The sequence below is a fragment of the Ovis aries genome, chromosome 22, assembly GCF_016772045.2.
Source record: "Ovis aries strain OAR_USU_Benz2616 breed Rambouillet chromosome 22, ARS-UI_Ramb_v3.0, whole genome shotgun sequence".
In the NCBI taxonomy this organism is placed as follows: domain Eukaryota; kingdom Metazoa; phylum Chordata; class Mammalia; order Artiodactyla; family Bovidae; genus Ovis; species Ovis aries.
The window spans coordinates 41,258,427-41,282,101 of record NC_056075.1 but is presented as its reverse complement, the minus strand read 5'-3'; the positions used below and the strand labels follow the sequence as shown (position 1 = coordinate 41,282,101).

Genomic DNA, 23,675 nt, shown 5'->3' with positions numbered 1-23,675 from the left:
TGACCTTCTTAAGGTACATCCTCAAGGTGTGTGTGTGTGTGTGTGTGTGTACGTGTGTGTGTGTACCTGTCTTTATCCATTCTTCTCTTGATGGGCACTGAGGTTGCTTCTGTATCTTGGCTATTAGCCAATAATATTGCAGTCAATGTAGGGGTGCATGTATCTATTTGAATTAGTACTTTTATTTGGAAAAATACTCAGAAGTGAAATGGCCAGATTTGTATGATGGCTATATTTTTAATTTTTTGAGGAAGTTCCATACTGTTTTCCATAGTGACTGTAACAGTTTGCATTTCCACCTGTAGTGTATGAGGAGGGTTCCCTTTTCTTTACATCCTGCTCAACACTTAATTTGTTGTCTTTTTGATAACAGCCATTCTGACAGGTGTGAAGTGATATGTCATTGTGAGTTTGATTCACATGTCTCCACTCATCAGTGATGTTGAGCATCTTTTCATGTGCCTGTTGACCATTTGTATGTCTTCTTTAGAAAAGTGTCTGTTCAGGTCCTCTGCCCATTTTTTAATTGAGCTGTTTGTTTTTTGATGTTAAGTTTTATGACTTTCTTTAATGAAACTCTTTGATGTTTTTTAAGTATTAATAGCCCACTGTAAAAGCTCTGGAAAGTATAGAACAGTGTAAAGGACCAGCCATCTTGCCCACCATAATAACAGTAACCAGATATCTCTGCTCTACTCAGAGCACTGCTTTACGCTCTGAAGATACGAAAAGATTTGAATGTGAACCTTCCTCTTACAACTTGTAATATAGATGAAGATGGCAGGTATTTTATGTAAAATCAGGTCAGTACAGTGCTCTGGTAAGTGGCCTAGGAGCCTGTAGGGTTTACTGCATAAGGTATGGAATAGGGAAGGGTTTAACTAAAAGGGAAGAGAGACTTGCCCCCGCCCCCAGCAAAGAGAGTAGGTATGACGGGGAAGCACATTTCATGGAGAAGGAGCATTTAAGTAAGAATTAATAGGTGACAGTGCCATATATATTCATATAAAAAAGGAGGGGGAGGGCAGTCACCACCCAGTCAGTCAGTGTCTTTTGTAGCTGTAGCTGTTATGAGTGTTTTGGGGCTCTATCTGCTGTTAACAATGTACAAAACAGTACATAACAATATAATAAATGTTAATTGGTTTATATATAGAGTATGTTAACAGTGTTTCAAGGAATAACTCAGAAGCAAAATAAATTAATGAATTGGTAATTTTAGTTTGTGGTTCTGTATAATGCTTTTAACATGGTAAGAGATGCAAATGTTAGGTGATTAGAAATAGTACCTAGTAATGTTTGCTAGCAGTTCCCAGTGTTTTAATATTCTCCTCCAGGCTAAAGTTCTTTGTAAATACAGGCATACCTCAGTGATACTGCAGGTTTAGTTCCAGACCACCACAATAAAGTGAGTATTGCAGTAAATCAAGTAACATGAATTTTCTGATTTCCCAGTACACGTAAAAGTCACACCATCCTGTTAAGTGTGCAGTAGCAGTATATCTAAAAATATAATGTATATACCTTAATTAAAAAATATTTATTGCTGAAAATGCTAGCCATCCTCTGAGTCTTCGTCAAGTCGTGACCTTTTCACTAGTAGAAGGTTTGAAATAGCAAAATGTGACACAGAGACACGAAGTGAGCAAATGCTGTTGGAAAAACAGTGCTGATGGACTTGCTTCTTGACTCAGGGTTTCCTCAAACTTCAATTATTAAAAAAGCGCAATATCTGCAAAAAGCAGTAAAGCAAAGTGCAATAGAATGGAGTATGCTTGTATTGCTAAACTTGATATTTCTTAATTATTAAACCATTTTTAATTACTCATCCTAGTGAGTAAAAAATACGAAGATATTGAGAGTATTTTAAGAATAACTTTTTAGGAATCTCACCTTTGCTTTTCCACAGCCCCAATATTAATATCTGTTGGAAATTTGAGAACAGTATTAAAACCTGTAAAACCAGAGTGCATCTCTGAGTGGAAAAGGCAGGTAATGGGAACACTCACTGTAACCATTCAAAGCAAAACTAAATTTTCCCAATATATTATATCATATTCACATTGTATCTTGGGAAAGACAGTTCTGAAAATTTGTACTATATTTAGTGACTTTGTAAATGTTTGTGAGATAATATAATGATAAAATATTGAATATTAAGTTAATTTTGTAAAGCCAGTATTTTCTTGGCAAGGTGGTTTGAGCACTTTTTGGTCTTCAACATTAAAAACATGGTATTTTAAATTTTTTTATTGTTTTAAGAAAATTGTTTTCATTACATCATGATTGAAAATAAGTAATTTTAAGTAACTGAAGAGTAAAGATATTTTCATTTCAGTTAATATTTTATTATATTTTGAGCATATTAGAACCCTCCATTTTGAGAGAATAACACAGATGGGAATTTTCAACCAGAAAATGTACTCTTTGAAATTGTAAGATGGGTATCGGTCTAAGCATGAATATTTCTCATTTCAAGTTGAATGTGTAAAACTAAAGACCAATAAAAGATAACTCACAGAAAATGACTAGTTAAATGACTGTTAAATGACTAAATGACTATTAAAATTTTTCTCACTTATAAGATTGAATTGAGGGTAAATTTAGCATATTACTATAATAGCTAAAATTATCTTCTTTCTTAGAGCATAACTAAGTGTTCAGGGATTAGTAGTGACATGTTTTTAGCCACATTGTAAAATATATGGTGGAAAATATACAGAAGTGATTTTTGCCTGATACTAAAGAAAGAAGGAATATATTTTAAAATAGGAGTATTTTTAATAACTAAGAAAGAGTAGTCTCTTAGGTACCTGGTATACACTAGATGCTGGGAATACAGTTGTTAATACAGTATAGATGTGGGCTCTAATCTGACAGAGGTGACGTTCGAGGGGCACATACTTGTAATCCAGGACATAAAGTGGCACCGAGCGACTGTACCTGAAACTAGGACAATGTTTCATTTGGGTTTTCTGGTATAGATTTAGACATATTAAGTTATAATCTTCACCATATAATGCATTTATAATGTAGGGCAAATTAAAGTATTTAACAGGCTTGAAATACACCAAGAGCTGGTTTTACCTGTTCTCTTTTATTGAATAATGTGCTGTCCTGAAGACATGTTGAAATGGAGAGCCTATCTTTATGTGTAGGAACGACCATCGTTTGATGGATGGTTTCCAGAGCTTTCTGTCCTGGCTCCTCTTACCCTGCACCCTGTTTGTGTGTGTCACTCCATCCATCAGAGGTACATTCTGTTTTCCTCACCATGGATTGATCCAGCCTTGTGACCTGCGCTAACGAATGGGATAGCACAGAAGTAACTGTCCGGGATTTAAGGCCCAAGCCTTAAGAAGGGGAAGACAGACAGCTTTTGCTTCCTTGGTCTTTGAAGCCAGTCATCATGTATAAGGTCCAAATACCCTACTGGCGTGAGAGGCCACTTGGGAAGCCTCAAGCCATCTTGAATGTTTCAGCTCCAGCCAGGCAACTAGCTGAATGCTGCTGCCTGATTGAGCTGAACAGACAGGGGCAGAAGAACCACCTAGCTGAGCTGTAGCCAACTCACAGAATCATGAGGTATAATTAACTGTTGTTTTAAGCCTCCTAAGTTTGGGGTGGTTTTCTTGTTCAGCAGCAGATGGCTGAAACATGTGATGTAGGGTGGAAATGAGGAGATAGAGTTGTAGATTTCCACGTAGATGAAAGTCATTCTATGTTGAGCTGTGCAGACTCGTGTCCTGAGTTGAGCTGAACTGATCTGTGAAGTTGCTGACAGCTCAGTGTGAGAGAGTTTTGGCAAAGTTACTAAATTCATGTGTGGTCATACCTTCAGATGTGCCCCCCACTTGGCTTACGAGAACTCATCTTCATACAGCATTTCATTTAATACCCAGACTTGGGCTTACAAGGCATTTGTTAACATGATGACACATTTTGAGTTTGCTTGTCTTGCTACTGTTGAGCACTGCAAGATGAAAATCACCACGTGGTCATTTTTGTAGTTACGTAGATGACATGTGTGGCTGTAGAGCCTCCTCTCAGAGCACTCATGGTTTGCTAGGTGATAGCAGTTCTATTCTTGTGCGTAAGATTCTCTGAAATGCATTGTTACTAAATTATTTTGGTTTTATTGTTCTCTCTGTGTGTATATTTTAAACAAAGGTTGATTTATGTAAACAGTACCTGGTCATAGAGATTTTGTCTATGGCCATAGTCTTAGAAGAAGGCGCAGAATAGTCACAGAGGAATTTAATGAGGGCTGGAAAATAGTTAGAAAAGAAAATTGTCTTGATTTGTTGTGTTGCCATTGCTCACTTGAACTGTGACCATAATTGAGACTGTTTTAATGGGAGTTGGTACTGTTTAGCATAAGTCAGTCCTGATCTGGAGACTCAGGACCTGGCTGAAATGAATGGAAGTTATATCTCCAGCTTAGGAGAGTCTCGCCTGGGAGGAACTGCCCTGCGGAGTGGGGGTGGATGGGACGGTTCTCTGGCCTCTGTCCGCAGAGAACGCTGGTCTTCTTCGTCGGTTCCTCTCACAGTCCCAGGCTGGTTGCTGGCCTTCCGACGTCATAAGCCATCAGTGGTGTTTAGAATCAGAAGAGATGATGTAGTTTCCTGTGTCTTTTTTTGTTTTAATGTGACTTTTAATTGATAAAATGTACATAACAAAATTTAAGTATTTTTAAGTGCACAGTTCAGAAGTATTAAGTATATTCGTGCTGTTTGTACAGCCATCACCCCATCCATCTCTAGAACTCCTTTTACCTTGCAGAACTGAGACTGATCTCATTAAGCAATAGCTCCCCATTCCCCTAGCTGTATTATTTATTACTGATAGCTCCGCACGCCTCTCTCCCCCAGACCCTGTAACCACCATTGTATTTCTGAATTTGACTCCTCTAGATCCTTCATGTAAGTGGAATCACTTAACATTGTCTGTCTTTTCGTGACTGGCTAATTTCACTTAGCGTGTGCTTAAGGTTCATCCATGTTGTAGCAGGTGTCGGGATTTCATTCCTTTTTAAGGCTGGATGATATTCCATTGTATGTATATGCCGCATTTTGTATATGCATCCATTGATGCACACTCGGTGTGCTTCCACCCTTTGGATGTTGTGACTAATGCTTCTGTGAACGTGGATGTACAAATATCTATTCAAAATTTTTTCCCTATGTTGTTCCTCAGACCGCAAACGTAAGGCCATTCTGTGATCTGAAGGAGGTGGTTTGACTGAGCTCTTTATCCAGATTTGCGTGCAGGCCAACGTAAACAGTGATTCAGGCAGTCCGCTTTGGTATCATGACATGGCCAGACATCAGATAGTTGAAACATCAGAAGGGGTTCAGAAGTGTCAGAAAAGAAACAAAAGGCTACTTGATCAGTGATTAATCATTCCTAAACTCAGTGCCTTGGCTTGACTGCGGTCAAACAGCACCTCTGGAATTCTGTAGGAGTTTGCCTAAAAGAAGGTTATTATTGTTATACAAGCACCTAAAATTGAAAAAAATTGGCATTTACAGAGCTGCATCTGCAGAATCCTCTACTGCTGAGATCCCCAAGCTCCCAAGCTTTTCAAAGTTTCCTGACCAGACAAATTAGCAAATGTTCTTTTACTGCAATTTTGTAACCCAGGCCAATGTATTTGAGTGGTTGTGGTAGTGACTTTGCTACTGCAGGTTTGAAAGAAATACAGATGATCTCATCAGTTACCCACAGCACAGAACAAACCACTCATTTTTGATTCAGCATCTATTTTTCTTGATGTTGAAATAAGTGTCCAGTGAACTAGATGTGGTCAGAAAAAATGACCACAGAGTAACTGTACTAAGGGATTTCTGATGGCTCCTCCAGGCAGTAGGAGGTAAAAGAATGACAAGCTTATCATGTATTCTTGTTTTTGAAGTTGTCACACGTGGAATTTTGCCACATTAGACTCAAAAGCATGGTCATGTGTTCTAAGCTGCTTATTGCAGATGAGAAAATTAACGCTCAGTGTGATTCCTGCCCAGAGTTTGCTTTAATTCACATTTCAGCAACTTGAAGGAGAGTTGTAAGAATTGAAATTCGTATAAATGGCATTGTTTATCAGACTTACAATGAGGTATATATAACTTTTTATTTTGGGGAAACCTAAAATGCTTGCATATTAAGTAAAAGTAAACTTTAACTGGTGCTTCCCTGGTAGCACAGTTGGTGAAGAATCTGCCTGCAGTGCAGGAGGCCTGGGTTCAATCCTTGGGTTGGAAAGATCCTCTGGAGAAGGAATTGGCAACCCTCTCCAGTATTCTTGCCTGGAAAATCCTATGGACAGAGGAGCCTGGCGGGGTCCTCTTGGGGGTCGAAGGAGTCAGACACAACTTAGTGACTCAGCCGCTACACAGTGGAAGCAGTGACAAACATTAACTGGGGAACAAGAACACTGTTGACCAATACCTGATCTTCCCCATCCTTCTCCTCACGGCCGTTTCCACAGTGAAATGGAGAGCTTGGTACAGGACCTGATTCCTAACCATCGAAAAAGCTGAGTCATCTTTGGAGCTTTTAAAACATCCTCAAGCTCAAGTTCTGCCCTAACCTACTTGTTTGCCATCTTCTTTGACAGAGCCATGTTCTCTGACTCCCTGTGCTGTTTTAGGTACCTTTGAACTGCCCTTCCTTCCCACTTGACGCTGAGTTTCTTGCATCTAAAGGGATCTCACTCATCCCTCCTCCCTTTCCAGACCCAGCATGGGCACCTACTCTTCAGGGAAGCCTTCTCTGTCTCCCAGCTGGCCCCGCCCATCCCACCTGTGGAGAACCACCTCGGTGCTCTTTGCTCAGTGCTTCATCTGTGGCTCCCCTTGTGCTCTGCTGTTGCGGGTGTGCTCTCAGCCAGCCTTCATGGAAGGCCTGCTCTGTATAAAACATCACGCTAGATGCCAGGGCAAGAGGAAGGTGATCACATGTGGTCCCTGCTTGTCAGTTCCTTGAGCAAAGTGTATTTTACCTGTCAGTGTCCCCAGGGCCTACCAAATCCATTGGCAAAGAGGAGGTGCTCAGTGAGTTTGCTGACATGCATGACATGTGGAAGGCAGGCACCCACCTGCACGGTTAAAACCAAGAAGTGGAGGAACTACAGTGAGGGCTGGCTTTCTCTGCAGGCCATTCTCACAGAGACACTGAGCTTTGGGAAAATCTGAGTCCCATCTCAGAGTACAGTTTATACTTTCCATGAATTTCCTGTCTGTAGTTGTTTCTTTTCTAAGTCAGCTTGTCATCTAAGTGTGATGTTTATACGGAAAAGTGTACCGTTCTTAAGTGTACAACTTGACAGATGTTCACATGGTGACCACACTTGTGCAGCCAGCACCGAGATCGACAGAACATTCCATTCCCCCACAGACCTCTTTCATGTCCCCCTTGATTGTTACCTCACCCCCAAAGGCAATTGCAAAAGACTAGTCATGCCTGTTTTTAACGCTTGACAGGAGTGGAATCACTTGGTGTATTTTAGTTTGTGATTGGCTTGTTTCACTCAGCAGTTTGTTTGTGAGATTTACCCACATTCTTGTGTGTGCAGTGTGGTTGCTTTTCATGCCTTTATGCTCATTCTATTGTGGTTGGACTGTTTCCAGGTTTTGGCTAATATATAAGTGCAACTTTGAACATTTCTTACATGTCCCTTCATTAACATATGTCTGCATTTCTCACATGTATAGACCTAAGTGTGGAATTACCAGGTTGAAGACTGAGGGAATATTTCAGGTTTAGTTCATATTGCCTAGCATGTTTTTAACCGATTATACTAATTTATACTCTCACCAGCAGCAGACCTTCTGATAGCTGTGTAGCAAGGATGGTGCGTTGTGGGTTTAATTTGCATTGCTGTTGACTGGCGATGCTGAGCATCTTGTCATTTTTCTGTTGGCCACGTGTAAAGCATCTGTTTGTGCCTTTTGCCCATTTATCTCCCAGGATGTTGATCTCTTGTACTTGTAGACATTCTTTATATATTCTGGGTATAATCCTTTGTTGCATAAATATTTTACAAATATCTTCTTCCACTCAATGCTTAACTTTTCTTTTTCTGATGAGCAGAAATTTCTAATTTTCATGTAGACTGGTTTTTCTTTATTGCTTTTTTGTCTTGTTCAATGAAAATCTGCCCACCCTGTGGTCATGGAAATGGTTTTTTTTTTTTTTTTTTTTTGGTATTTTCTTCTTTACCTTTCACAATTCAGTAATCTATCTGAAATTGATTTTTGTGTATGGTTAGGTCAGAGGTCAAGACTGAATTTTTTTTCCAACTGTATAATTACTTTTAGTTTCTTAAGGGTACTGTCCAGCACATACTAATTTAATAAACATGTCAGTTATTTCCATCATTATATTTGTGTTTACAGCAAAGTATCCCAGCATTATCTTTTCAGACTTAGCATTGATTACATTGAATAACCAAATTCCTCACTTAAGAATTATATTGGTCAGTCCTACAGGGAATACCTGACTTAAGTACGAATGATGTGCAGGTAAATCACTTCCACTTGTACGTTTCTTCCAAATAACACTTAAAAATAAAAGCTGTGGAGAATCTCTTTAATTTAAACAGGATGATACATTGTATGGAAATTCAGTTTGAATGATTAAAACACAATGAAAAGCTCTTTATTAATAGTTGTAATATCAAACATCATTTGGTAGTCACATCCCATTTTATCATTTGCCTTTATTGTTGTTTATGGTATGTATATGTATATATATGTGTGTGTGTGTATGTGTGGTCATACAAAAGTTTTAAATTTTTATATAGCCTGATTTACTAATCCTTTTCCTCTATGGCTTCTGGCTTCAGTATCATGCTTTAAAAAAACCTTTTCCTCCCCCATGTATTAAAATGGTTATATCCTCCTTCTCTTAGGTTTGTTTCCACTCTGAAATGCTGCCCGACTCTCCTGCATGCAAGTTTGTGTTTTCATTGCAGCTTACATGTTGATGCCTGACATGCACTGCGCTGTGTCACGCTGTTGTTGCTGTTCAGTCCCTCGGTTGTGTCCAACTCTGCGACCCCACGGCCTGCAGCGCTCCAGGCTTCCTTGTCCCTCGCTCTATCTGGAGTTTGCTCAAACTCATGTCCATTGAGTGAATGGTGCCATCTAACTTTCTGTGCTGTAACTGCTTGTTTTCTTGTCTCTTTTGACTCCAAGCTTCTTGAAAGATGGAGTTTGAGCTCATTTATTACTTATTGTAGCAGCAACCCCTGATTTATAGCAAATGTTCAGTATATCTTTAAATGGCTGGATGGAGATAAAAGAATATTGAATAATTTGATTATGGGTTAGAGGGAAAGTACATATCTACGCCAAATAAAGTGGCCCCATTTGGGATTTCTACAGGATAGAACTTTTTATAACTTTGGCAAGGTTAGTGAAATGTAAGTTTATTAAAATGTTTACTTTTAGAATAATGAGAAGGTTGCTTTGTTTGAATTGTCAGGTGATCAGTGAAGGTACTCTTGAATTTGCTTTTTTCTTTAAATTGACAAAGCATTGCAAATAATTTAAAACATCTGTGATGCTGCAGTGATAGTGCTGTATACTATGTGGTTTATATTTGAATTAAAAGTTTATTTTTAAATTGATTTAGAAATTTATCTACTTGAATAAAGTTAATAATTTGTAAAATCCTTCAAATAACAGAATACAGTATAAAGAATTTTTTCTAGGAAGTTGAATTATAGATTTTGATGGTTATATAAGTGTATAACCTAAATACTGTTTTAATTAACATTAATTTGTTTCATGACCTAGCGTTGACTGAGTTCTTATTTCCGCTTATCCTAAAATAGTGGTTCTTTTATCAGGGGGGATTTGTGCCCCTGTCCCCACCTCATCTCATTTCTGACAGTTGAGCCAGTGGGGGAGGGGTATATATGCTACTGGTATTTTGAGCCAGAGAATTCTTTTTTGATGTGGACTGTGTATTGTAAGGCTAGGGATGCCTCTAAACATTCTGCAATACACAGTCCCCAGCAAAAAAGAATTCTCTGCTCAAAATATTAGTAGTGCTAAGGCTTGAGAAACCCTGTTTTCGGGGGTTACCTACTTGCCATTGAAGTCTGTAGGGCTTTACAGTTACTGAGTTACCGCAGGTAATTTGACTACTGCTGTCAAAAAGGAACTGCCAGAAAGATTAATTTTGGGTTCACCATAACAGTCTTGAAATAAACTATCCTGTATGACACACCAGAGAGAAGTTTCTTGTGTCTAATTCATGACCCTGTGCAGCCATAAGCTTATTGATGACCCCAGGACTGTCTTAAATTTTCTTTGGGGGCTTATGTGTGGCCTTTATGTCAGCTTAAAGGTAATTTAATGTTTCTGTACAATGCGATTTATCTAGCAAATCTTGAGGTCTCTTACAAGGAGCAACAGAAACAAGTAAGGGTAAAATTTCCAAAATGCGTCACTTTGTTGTTTTAGTTCTGATGTGCATGGTAAGGTCTGTCTTAAGTATTTATAAATTGTTTTGTTTTTCTTGCTTTGTAGAAAAAGAGAGGAACTTGGCATCTTCATAATAGCCAAGTGAATTGCTGTCCCTGGCAGCTAAATTCAGTTCATCTTTTTTAGTACAAAGAGCGCAGCGTTGGCTTATACATTTTCGGATGGGCAGTTAGAGTCCTTTGCAGCCTTAGTGGCACAGGGCTGTTGGCACATTCCTTTCTCCTGGACTGCACCCTGGTGTGGTTGGAGCTAAGCTGTTACAGAGACGCACACGCACAGAAGTGTTTGTTGTTTTTTTTGCCTAGTATTCTCCCTTGGTATTGATGGGAGAATAAAGCCAGTTCTCACCCTTCCTTCCCCCATGGCTCCAGGACTCCCTAGCACAGCTCAGGTCTTTTTTCCTTCTTAGATTTATACATCTTCTCCTGGGTCTCATATCTTCCTTCTGAAGAAAATAAGGCAACTGTAAGATTTTCACGCTTGACCCTTTTCTTTCAGAAGCCTTCTTGTCTAAATAAGTGGCAGTAGCTAAAGGGAAGCAGCCTCGAGGAGTGTAATTATCTTAGACAGACAGCAGTGGGGCGACAGTGACAACGGTGAGAGGCAGAGGAAGCCCAGGGGCCCCTGCTGGAGGGCCTTCCGAGCAGTCACCCCACTGTCTTCCATCTCATGCTCAGCCTCAACCATGCAATTGTTTGAGGGTGGTTTATGTTGTGTGAGAACTGTTTTGTTAGGAAATCCATGGTCTCTCACACGGTTCTCTTAGATCCACCTTTCTTTGCTTGGTCTTCGGGGGTTCCCCTTTCTTCCTGTTTCTTCACAGTCTGCCTGTAGACATACCTTTGCCCCCATTTTTCTCTTATGTTTGTCCTGTGCAGAGAAATCCACTGCACTCAGATGTCTGCCATGCCCATAACTCTCTTCTGATGGAAATTCCTATTCCTACAGTGTCTGCCCAAGGAAATGCAGTCTTTGAGTTTAGGTTACCATGCTTAGCTCCATGTAACTCTGTTAATTGGACTAAGCATGGATGCTTAGTCATTCAGTCGTGTCTGACTCTTTGTGACCCCATGGTCTGTAGCCCACCAGGCTCCTTTCCGTGGGGATGTTCCAGGCAAGAATACTGGAGTGGATTGCCATTTCCACTCCAGTGGATTAAGCATGAGTGCCTAACCCAAAGGTGGTTGGTCAATCTAGGGTAGAGTAGTATTAATATTATGTAAGATACGTATTTTGTAATATTAAAGCTTTGCCTACTGAATAGTGGATGACCAAACCATTCAGATCTGCTCTTTTAAGGAAGTTTGAATTAAGACAGTAGGAAGGATCAGTAGTTAGTTGGAGTAGGCATAGAGAATAATAACGTAGAGAACAGTAACAAAGGCTCAGAGTTAGATTAGGGCTTTGTAAGCACAGGTCTGTAAAGTTTGAATTATAGGCAGACCTTTGTACGCATGCACATTTATCTTGAGGATAGAGTTCATGGATTTCTTTCATCTGGTTTTCAAAGGGGCCTGTGAATCAGAAGATAGCAAGATGAGAGAACAGAGAGGTGGTGGGGGGAATAGAAGCTGAGACAGCAAATAGCAGATGAAAACACGGATTGGGGTCTCCTGCTGCTGAAGGCACGTGGCTGGCCTCTTGCTAGACCTACTTGCCAGATCTTGAATTACAATCTTTTATCCACAAGGCCTTCATGTAGCCTAGGTTTCCTTCTGTCCCCGGATAGCCAGGAATCCTCTGGAGCCTGACCCTGCTAAGCTGCTGCTAAGTCACTTCAGTCGTGTCCGACTCTGTGCGACCCCATCGACGGCAGCCCACCAGGCTCCCCCGTCCCTGGGATTCTCCAGGCAAGAACACTGGAGTGGGTTGCCATTTCCTTCTCCAATGCGTGAAAGTGAAAAGTGAAAGTGAAGTCGCTCAGTTGTGTCCGACTCTTAGCGACCCCATGGGCTGCAGCCTTCCAGGCTCCTTGTCCATGGGATTTTCCAGGGAAGAGTACTGGAGTGGGGTGCCATTGCCTTCTCCGGAGCCTGACCCTAGGTGGGTAATATTTCTGCCCTCATTCTTGTACGGTCCTCCCTAAAATGCTCTGTTCCCCTCCACCATTAGTACTAGCCGCTTAGTGGATCACCTGAGTGAATTCCTTTGTTTCTTTAACCTAGAGAACCAAACGAATAAGCTTGTCAGTCAACAGCATGGATGTGTTAGAAAAGGCAGCAGTTGTGCTAGTTCCCTAGGTGTCCCCGTTGTCATTAATAATGAGCAGTATCATTGTAGGCGTGCCCACATAAGTGAAGCACTCACCTATCCAGGGCTGAGATGGAGAATAAGGAGAGCAAGAACTGGCTAAGTATTCTGTATAAACAACACTCAGTAAAATTCCATAAGGAGTTTTTACTCTTTCCAGCCAGTGAAACATTTTATTTTCTGTTTCCAAGACGTTGTTCTTAGGGATGTGATGGAGGGTTTAAAGAGTGGTTGACTAACTGTGTTTGTGTTTGGGCTTGATGTTGTTATTTAGTGAGGTAAATGCTACACAGAAAACATTGACTCAAAAATTAATGTGAACAGATGGAAGAGAATATTATGCTATCTGAAGTTTTAACATATTGAAACAGATTGCTGGGGTTGAGAATTTTCTTCCTTGAGAATTCTGAGAAACAGTGATGGCAGACATCTTTGTCGTCTTTAAAGAGACACATGGCTTTCATACCTTAGAGACACAGAGGGTCGTCTCAGGCCTAAATCTATGAAAACTGAGACCAAGATGGTGGTGATAATGAGTTTATAGTTTTTCCTAGGAAATGTAATAGTTGCTTTTGTAACTTGGAACTACCCAAGTTTAACGTATATTTTTTACAGAGTTTTGCTGTTTTTATTGCATATTTGGCTAGACAAAGTTTTGAACTTGTTTTTCAAACCAAATTATGATAAAGGATTGAAGGGAAGGGTATGAGACAGAAAATGTGTGTTTTCTTTTTTCACTAATTCCCCAATAAAGCTTTTAATTCTTTTCATTAATAATTCTATTACAGGACAAATAGTTCAAGCAGTAAAAATCAGAAATGTATAACTCATTTAAACTGACTAGCTGCATTTCTTTGAATTTCAAGGTGAGAAAAGTTTTGAGTGCTACTCGGTCACCTTGATGGGTCAGAAATCATAAATACTCAGAAGCAGACTTAGGAAAATAGGAAATTTTTTAAAAAATAAGATCCATTTCTGGAACTTCCCTGGCAGTTCAGTGGGTAAGACTTCGCCTTCAAAAGTAGGGGATGTGGTTTCAATCCCTGGTGGGAGCTAAGATCCCACATGCCTCGTGGCTAAAAAAGTAGAGCATAAACAACAGAGGCAATCTTATAACAAGTTCAATAAAGACTTTAAAAATGGTCCCTGTTTAGAAAAAAGGCAACGTTAAAAAGTTTGTTTCTTCCCTCTTGTTATCATCATTCATTGTTTTTTGGGGGGGATTTTTTTGTTTGTTTGTTTACTTTTAAATTCTCTTTCCATCAGTTTTAGATGAACTGAGGAAAAATCAGAGTGTCTTAGGACTGTTTGTTTATATGCCTCTGGTTTTATCATGGAGTCACAGAGTCTGTAGTCACCTTAGTAAGGATTTAGAGTAAGGCTCCTCAGTTCAGTTCAGTTCAGTTCAGTCGCTCAGTCGTGTCTGACTCTTTGCGACCCCAGGAATCGTAGCATGCCAGGCCTCCCTGTCCATCACCAACTCCTGGAGTTCACTGAGACTCACTAGAGGGGAAATTTCTGTCCTGTCCATGTTTAAGGTCTCATATTCCAGTCGAGCACCTTGTAGTTGCGTTGCTCCTGGCTCTTAAGGAAAACATCATGAGAATGGTAAAAATATTCTCTTACTTTTGGATACTGAATCTTAGAAGAAGAATCTAGAGAGATAAGTATTCTTATTGCTTTAATTCAGATTAAACCTAATAAACTAATTCCTGGAGGCTTTGCCAAATTCTTTGTTGGAGTCAGCTTAGTAGGATTGTTGAGTGAATCTTAGATGAGGTCTGGCAAACAGTTTTACTTGTGTTCTGAGCATGGGGAGTGATGGTTTTGTTAACCCAGGGCTCTGCCTTGGAAACCCTGCCATTTCCAGACATGGCCTGAGGCCCTCAATTAGTATTCTAAGTGAGATGTTAAAAGCAGAGGGCTCAGTTCTGTTATTGTATTATAGTTATTGGTCCAGTGGTAGACTTTCTTTTTATTTATTTAACCATTTTGGGGAAATATTTTCGAGCTTTCAGAAAAGTTGTAAGGATAAGAATGATGCAAAGAAAAAGTATATACCCTTCCCTCAGATTTACATCCTTGTCTCCCCTACACCCTTGTACATACATAGATACGTGTGTGTGTTTATACATGTACGCTCACATTTTTTAAAGCTGTTTGAAAGTAAATTGGTTATGCTGTATGATTCTTTACCTTATTGTATGCCAGGTACATTTTATAAACAAGTGTTCTGTAATTATTAGCTCAGATAATACAATTTTAGACATAGGTGTTATTTTTTTCCTCATTTATGGATAAGTCTGTAACTAACCTACAACTAGTTACTGTTAGAGGATTTGCCTTCACCTAGATCTAGGCTAAAGCTGTGTTGTATTGCTTCTCTTGGAGGATGTTTGCAGTGTGAAGACTTTCATGTAGGTTTTAAAAGCACTGTTGATCTCATAGGCCGTTTAAGTCCAGATTTCATCTGTTTTAAAATATACATTTTCTTTTCTCTTTTTCACATTAGAAAAACGTGGATGTGTATCTTACAATGGATAATGATGTTGTTGACATTATAAATGTGTGTGTGCACACTATGTTAATTTTGGTGGTATGCTTCTTGACACTGAGTCAGAGGTAGCTTCTGGGTGTGTGGGTATATGTGTTTTCTGTTTCCCGCTTGAAAGGGAAAATGATATTCTAGGTTACCAGCTCCAAGGCGTGGAGGAGCTATTGCATTTTATTTAATATTGTAGACTTACTGAAAGATCAAACATGCTGAATCTTTACAAGTAAAATGTATAAATATTTCTGAAAGGCACCTGAAACCTCCAGAGCTGTTTTGATTTGTATCACTTATGGTGTGAGAATTATTAGCATTGATTGGGTGGAATAATTTGTGCAGTTGCAGAATTACCTTACTTTGAGATGACTATTTTCTTCTTTCTGTTCTGCCCTTTCCCTATTTTTTTTTTCATTTTTAAAATCATACCTCTTGTGGAAGAGGAAATAAATTAAGGGAATATTAAAAATGAAAATTGCCTACAACTCTGTCACCCAGGACTAATCACTGTTGACATTTTGCTGTATTTCGTAAATATACATGCATTTCTTTTTTCCTCACAGTTGTTATGATGTATGCAGTACTCTTTTCTACCTTTTTATACTTGTTCATGAGTATTTTCCTGTTGTTCTTAAGCCTTCCATATCCCTTGGATTTTAAGTGGCTGTAAACGTTCTAATAGTGCGCCATGATTTTTCAGGCTCTTACTGTCTGTTTAAGTTCTTCTAATTCTTTGTGGTAAATAACTTAACATCTTTTTGTATATTTCTTTTTGAGACATTGTCACAAAATTTGTTCTTTTGAGCATTCATGCTGTACATAAGAAATTCACCCATTTCGTGTGTGTGTTCATTTGGTACATTTTCTTCCAGAAAGAATAGTGAAGTGATGTAAAATGAAGTGAAAGTTGCTCAGTTGTGTCCGACTCTTTGCGACCCCATGGACTATATCCCGCCAGAATCCTCTGTCCATGGAATTCTCCAGGCAAGAATACTGGAGTGGGTAGCCATTCCCTTCTCCAGGGGATCTTCCCCTTCCCAGCCCGGGGGTTGAACCCAGGGCTCTTGCATTGCAGGCAGACTCCTTACTGTCTGAGCCCCGAGGGAAGGGTGAGTAGAGGGACATCATATACTAGAAGCTGCTGGAAATCAGGCCAGGAAACACATGCAGGAATATAACAGGAAACATCTTGTTTTAGGAGAAACAACCCAGTTGATTTTCCTTTTTTCTTTATCACCTAAAATGTTAGACTTAACAAGTCTTATGACTGCCTTTAGTTCTTATAAACTGATGAAATATAAGTTTATTTCTGTTTGTACTGTGTTTTGGATTTATTTAGGTACTGATAGATTTATCCTGCTTTTTAGGAGTCAATAGTACTGTTCTCTTGTGGCTGTTTTAATTTTAAGTTGAAGTACTAAAAGGTTACTTCTGTTCTTTTAGTACTTCCCAGCCTTAGTTTGTAAGTTCTCAAGAGGATTATAAGGAAAATGGAATAACTCAGTGATGTCAGTCCCCTTTGTAATAGGGGAAATAAAAGTTCTCTTTTTAATTTTATTTCTCTTCAGACGACAGTTTAACAGGAAAAAGTGAGGGATACTTCAAACAACATAAAAATAGATAGTTGTCTTTTGCCATTTTTGTTCTTTTTTGTTTTTCCCCCTTCTTTAGCTTTACTTTTTTAGACCATATACAGTGCAACAGTGGCTCTGTCCTGACTTTATTCCACTTTTTTCTTTTAACACCTGAGTAGGGTCACCTAATCTTCTTGTAGATGCACCTTTTCAACTTTCACCCTCAGCTCCCAAAGCAGGAGAATCCTGGAACTGGGCTGTGGTGGGTCAGCGTTGTGTCCGGGTATAATTGCTGGGACTGTGTTTGGTTCCTCTCTGTGCAGTGCCTTGAATCTGTTCCATTTGTGTTCAGTTTATCTGTTGGTGCCCTTCCATTCCTTCCATAAGACTCATCCAGTGCCATGGCAGTCTGAATGCTCATGGCTGGTAAACCTCAATTTAATATATGCATGCATATCTGTTTCTGTCAGTTTTTTATGCCTATTTTACTAGTTATGGTAATGATACAGTTTATTTCAAAGTAAACTGGTGAAAGATGCTTTAGTTATTTGCATTAAGCTTAGTTTGAATGATGTACAGACTCAAAGCTGAGTCATAAAAAATTCCTGCTGCATTTGTTGTGGATGAGATAAATAAAAGCATTTAGGGTTAAAAAAAAAAAAAGCCCATAATAATCTGGAAAGACTCTACACTTTCCTAAGAATAAGTGCTCAGTGCAGTTTAAAGAACCAGTAACCAAAAGTCCCAGTGATGCATCCTCAGAGAAGAGGCTTGGTCCTAAATCTGAGAATGGGTAATGAATGTACAGTTAGGTATTTTAGCTGCTAAAGGTATGTATGTTTGTACACATATGTAGTGTAATGGGCATTTTAATTGATGCACCACTGCTGATCCTGCTCACTTTGGATAAGATGCCTTTTGCTATAAAGTATTCTATAATATTTATAGACTTTTTTATCTGTATAAATATATCTTTGCTGGAAGATACTCAAATTGTGACTAAGTAGATCTAACAAGTAAATATTGCCATATTGCTACGTACAAGCCTTCAGTCTTGGTGTATTAGTAGAATTTGAGAGTCACTGAGTGTGGCTTTGTGCTTACCCCTCCATACTTGCCACTCAAGTGTTAACATCAAAGCCTTATTAAATTTGCCTCACTCTTTCAGTTCTCCTAGATCCTGGAATTTTGCTCTTGAACCTTAATCACTGTTGGTGTCTGTTACTGAAGGCAGGCTCTACAGTTACCTGCCCCCTTGCTCTTTTTAGTTCTCTGGAACCTCCTCTGAATGACTTGCTCAGGTTCATCTCTGTAGGTTCCATCTCTGGCCAGCCATAATCTGGACTCTTTGTCACAAATCAAACCCTGGTTCTGATGATGGCTTTTCAAAAACCAGTGTTCTACATGTTCAGTTTTTGAAATATGAATGTCTTACATCTTTCTTAACATCCTTCAATTCGCAATAATAGGACTTTCTTTTTTTTTGAAAGAAACGTTTTTATTGAGGCATATTATGCATAGTGAAAAATGAACCAAAGTGTGGGGCCCCTATGAAAATCACAAGATAAACACACCCATGATCCTTATTGTCTACTGGAAATTGAAATTTCTCTGCCTGGCAGTCATTCTGTGAAGGACTAGGCTGTAAATCTTGTAGGTTTCCAGGCCATATGGTCTGCCGTCGTAGTGAAAGCAGCCATTGAAGATATGTCAACAGATGGGCGTGGCTGGGCTCCAGTAAAACCTTATTTATGGACTCTGAGATTTAAATGTCATATAATTTTCACATGTCATAAGCTATTACTCTTCTTTTGATTTATTTGCAACCATTAAAAAATGTAAAAACCATTCTTAGGTAGTGGGCTGGTTGTGGAAAAGCAGCAGACCAGATCCGGCCCATTGCCGTGGTTTGCTGACTTCTACTCTGCAGATGCCATTAAGCTTCAGTTCCCTCCCTGCGGAAACAGTCTGTGTTCCTCTAAGGTGGCATCACCACCATCGTCTTCATCATACAGCACATTAGAGCCGTTCTTCTCCAGTGAGGAAACCCACTGTCAGAACAATTTGCTGGGTGAAATTCAGTGATTAAATTGCCTGTGTCTCTAGAATACACCTACTGACTTGGGATACAAATTTTAAAATGAATTTTTGTCTACATAAATTGAAACATATATAACTCTATGAGGTAATAAACCATGACTTATTTCATAGTGGTTTATAGACTAATGGTGGTGGTTTGATTACCTTTACTTTTCCTTTCTTTTTTTTAAAATTTAGGACAATTTAAAAATTGTTTAAAGTTTAAAGGATTATATAGTATAGTTTGTCAGGCATGAAATAACTCTGAGTGCTTTATAGTATTGTTAAAAACCATTTGTTCTCACTGTGGCTCAGCTGGTAAAGAGTCCACCTGCAATGCAGGAGACCTAGGTTTGATTCCTAGGTTGGGAAGATCCCCTGGAGAAGGGAAAAGCTACCTACTCCAGTATTCTGGCTTGGAGAATTCCATGGACTGTATAGTCCATGGGGTTGCAAAGAGTTGGACACAACTGAGCAACTTTCACTGAAACTGATTGTCACCCACATGGTGGTGTCTTGGAAGAAGCAAATATTTAATTCAGCCAGCGTCCACCAGGGCTCGTGGTGTTCCTGTCTGCTCATCTGTCCGACTCTTTGTGACTCCCTGGACTGTAGCCTGCCAGGCTCCTCTATCCATGGACTCTTCCAGGCAAGAATACTGGAGTGGGTTGCCATTTCCTCCTCCAAGGGATCTTCCTGACCTAGGGATTGAACTCACATCTCTTGTGTCTCCTGCATTGGCAGGTAGATTCTTTACCATTGAACCACCTACGAAGCCGTCACTCACTAGATCTGCTAGTGAATGAGGCACTTTGAGAACCTACTCTGCTGCTGCTGCTGAATGAGACATAGGTCCTGTCTGCAAGGGGCCCTTGAACAGGATAAACATTACAGAACTATCCTGTAAGATGGAATGTGATAACTTCCAGAAGAAAGGAAATGTGGGAGCACAGATGCATGGTAGTGAGAAGTATGTATTTTATTAAATACGATTTTTCTCCCGAATTTTAAAAATTCTAAACCTACACAAAAGTTGAAAGAATAGTACAATAAACACACACATACCTTCAACTAGTCACCAGCTATCAACCTTTTAGCACGTTTTAACTCCGTATGCATGCATGTATAGTTTTGTGTATGTTTGTGTTTTTTCTTCCTAAACCATTTGAAAGTAAGTTTCAGAGATTGACATTTCACGCTAAAGTTCTTCAGCATAGATCTCCTAAGAACAAGGATATTCTCATACTTAACTGTGATATAATACCATTATCATGCTCAAGAAAGTTAATATTTCTAAAATAATACAGTCAAATATATAGTCAGTATTCAGAGTTCCCAGTTATCTCAGTCATGTCTTTCATTTTTTTCCCCCTCAATCTGAGATCTTTTCAAAGATTATATATTCCATTTAATTTATGGGTTGTAAAAGTATCATTTAGTCTAGAACTATTAACTTTGCTTTATTTGCCTTTACAACATTACTTTTGAGGAGTTTAATGACTCATGATTTGATTTTATCCATTGTTTTTTTCATAATTGTATTCAGGTAGAACATTTTTGGTCAGAATAGTACCCAGGTGATGCTGGGCAATCTCAGGATATCACGTCCAGAGTCCGTTGAAGTCAGTTTGTTCCGTTATGGGTGATGGCTCAGGTGGACTCTCCCAGGTTGCTCCACTGTAGAACTGGTGTTTTTCCCTTTGTAATTAGTAAGTAATCTGTGGGGTCATCCTTTGAAACTGTGAATAATTGTTCCCCCAACCTTTTACCCAGTGGTAGAATTTTTTCTTTTTCACAATTTCATCTGAACATTAGGACTGTAAAAACATATTTCATAACCCCAGTTGTTTGCAGATATTTAAAATTTAATTATGTATGCATTCCTTTAATGAAATGTTGAAAGTTGGACTACAAATACATTTTCTTATTGAACTTAAACATTAATTACCATTTCATCAGAAGAAAGCAGAGTTAAGATCAGACTTCCGAAGATGAAAAAGCTGAGTTCAAATCTTGGTTTCATGCCTTATTATATGTACACACTTTCTAAGCCTCAGTGTCTTTTATCTGCAAAATGGGGATAATCACCACTCCTTAATAATATTAAAGTTGTTTATTTTATTACATAGAGGCATAATTTTTACTAAAAATAGGTGACTTCGGCTTATTGAAAGAAAAAAAATTGAACATTTATTTAGTTCTTTATTTGAATTCTATCTGAAAATATGAATTTTCTTTATTGCTCCCAATACATTTGATTAATTCTGGTTTTTTGATATTTTTTTATACACCCTTCAGTTAAGACTAGATATTTGCTTAAAGTGCTTTGGAAAGCTTACATTTCATTCTGTCTTGTGTGATTCTTTGCAGTCATCTGGTAAATTCTTCATGCTGTTACAAGAAGGAGACTCAGATTCTCATAGATTGTACTATTTCCCAAGACTAAAGTTAGGTAACTAGATGAAGGCTTAATTTATGTAATGATAGATTTCCAAATCCATTGCTCAGAAACACACAGTGAAGATTGAGGATAGTTAAAATTCCTCTAATAAACAGTCTACATGAAGATAAAATGAAGTTAGCAAGCATGGAAACTGTCATAAACTATTAGAGTTGTGTTGGAAATTCTGGAACCAAGTTAAATTGACTCCCACTGGCCAAAATATGAACAATTTGAGCATCAAAAAGGATAACTGTAGTGAACTGAAACCCATTAAATATCTTTAGACCTATGAGCTAGTAATGATACTGAAGTCAAGTTGCTGGAGTTTGTGCTATGTACCACATTGTAGCACTTAGCTGCTATATCACCTGAAGCCTGTAGATAGCTTGTCGACCAGTAGCTTCCACACATACTCAGTGCTCCACACTTTTAGGCTCAAAACCATAGAGACACCATAGTTTCAGGCTCTGCATAATAGTAACTTCTCAAAATTATACTTTCCTACACCAGAAAGTTGTAGATTTCAACTTCAATCTTATTTATATTTCTAGAGAGTTGTGATATAGTAAGCTAACAAGGTAATTATGATGTTTTGACTTATCCAAACTCTTACTGGGTGGAGAGGTAGTAATTGCTTGCTTAAAATTTTAAGATAATATACTTTTTGTGTACGTCAAAGACAGTACTGTTATAGAAGAACTTTATTTTAATAGTGTAGCTACTGAAAATTTCCTTTTGTATATTTAAATTTTTAAAATATATATGTTTAAAAAAAGGCTGAGGCCGAAAAATTGATGCATTCAAGCTGTGGTGTTGGAGAAGACTTTTGAGAGTCCCTTGGACTGCAAGGAGATCAAACTAGTCAACTCTAAAGGAAATCAACTCTGAATATTCACTGGAAGGGCTGATGCTGAAACTCCAATATTTTGCGAAGAGCTGACTCATTGGAAAAGACCCTAATGCTGGGAAAGATTGAAGGCAGGAGGAAAAGGGAATGACAGAGGATGAGATGGTTGGATGGCATCACCAATTCAATGGACAAGAGTTTGAGCAAGCTCAGGGAGTTGGTGATGAATAGGGAAGCCTGGCATGCTACAGTGCATGTGGTTGCAAAGGGTGGGACATGACTGAGCAACTGAACAACAACATTTAAAAATTACGTCCAAAATAACACTTCAAAACCGTGCATAAATATTTTAAAAATCTTCATGTCATAAAGATTTTTTGTGTTTGGTGCATGTGTGGTTTTGTAATGGGCTGAAAATAGATAAAACTATGACATTTACAAAGACATTGATGTCACTATGCTCCCAAGGATCTTTGTAATTCAAAATTCTATTCTAACAACATTAATTGGGCTTGGATCAATAATGGTATTTTAAGGTGGATGTCTTAGACGGAATGAAGTGAGGTTTCTCAAGTCATCATACAGGATGATTTGGTGTTTGTAAGACAAATTTTTCTCAATAATTTATCTAAAATTCTGTGAGCAGACTTGATTTGCTCACCCTGTAAATAACTGTGTTTAAATTTAAAGTGATGTGTCCTTCATAATTGCATAACTGATCATTTAGAAAGGAAGTAATGTGTTAGATATCTTTTTCGCTTGCTGAAGTGTAGGCCCTGCACAAAGCTGTTCCACTAACCTTCTACCAAGCCCTTTCTTGCAGAGACACACAGAATACTGATGACATTCAAGGGGTAGGATGTAAATTCTACCAGGACTCCTACTGCTACACAGTTGAGAGGGAAAAGGTTATCCTTAACTTGAAGCATTTAAGTCATTTGTGATGAATTTTCCATCAGGCAGAAAAAAAGAAATGATTACCAAAGATCACACCCCTGGGATAAATATGAGGTTATAGCTAACTTCTTATTTCCCTCAGGGGTGTAATTAAACAGACTTTTACGATTAAGGGTTTTAGGCATTGAAAAATGTTTACTGGCAAAAAATAATAGCGCCAGTTAGAGACATGATCAATCAGACACAGCTTACTGAGTTTATTAAAGCTGTGGATTTGCTGTGAAGTGTTTTTGAGCATTTGGTTGACTCAGGGTATATCAATTTAAAAAAGAATATCGGGGGATAAAAGCCAATAAAAGGTGTTTTAAAAGGTCTAGATCCAAAATAATTTTAATTAGGCAAATTTTCATAAAGGGGTACATAGGCTGTTGCTGCAACATTTGAGGTATTCATACTTATGTCTGGTTTTAGCTTGGGAATTTTAACAGCAAAGACCTTGAGTTTCTAATCTTGGCTTTACCAGTAATTAACCTTAAGTTGCTAG

General features: G+C 38.6%; 1 protein-coding gene across 15 annotated transcripts in view; it reads left to right on the top strand.

Moving 5' to 3' along the window:
* Nucleotides 1–23,675, top strand: part of ATE1 (arginyltransferase 1) — a 160,920-nt gene that overhangs the window by 78,268 nt on the left and 58,977 nt on the right. For 3 of the 15 annotated variants that reach the window (XR_009597988.1, XR_009597987.1, XR_009597986.1), the window contains exon 11: nucleotides 27–23,208. The exons of the other annotated variants lie outside the window; for them this stretch is intronic. The gene's annotated coding sequence lies outside the window, so the exon portion shown is untranslated. Of the gene's footprint in view, nucleotides 1–26; nucleotides 23,209–23,675 lie in introns of those variants that run through there. 15 annotated transcript variants of the gene reach the window in all.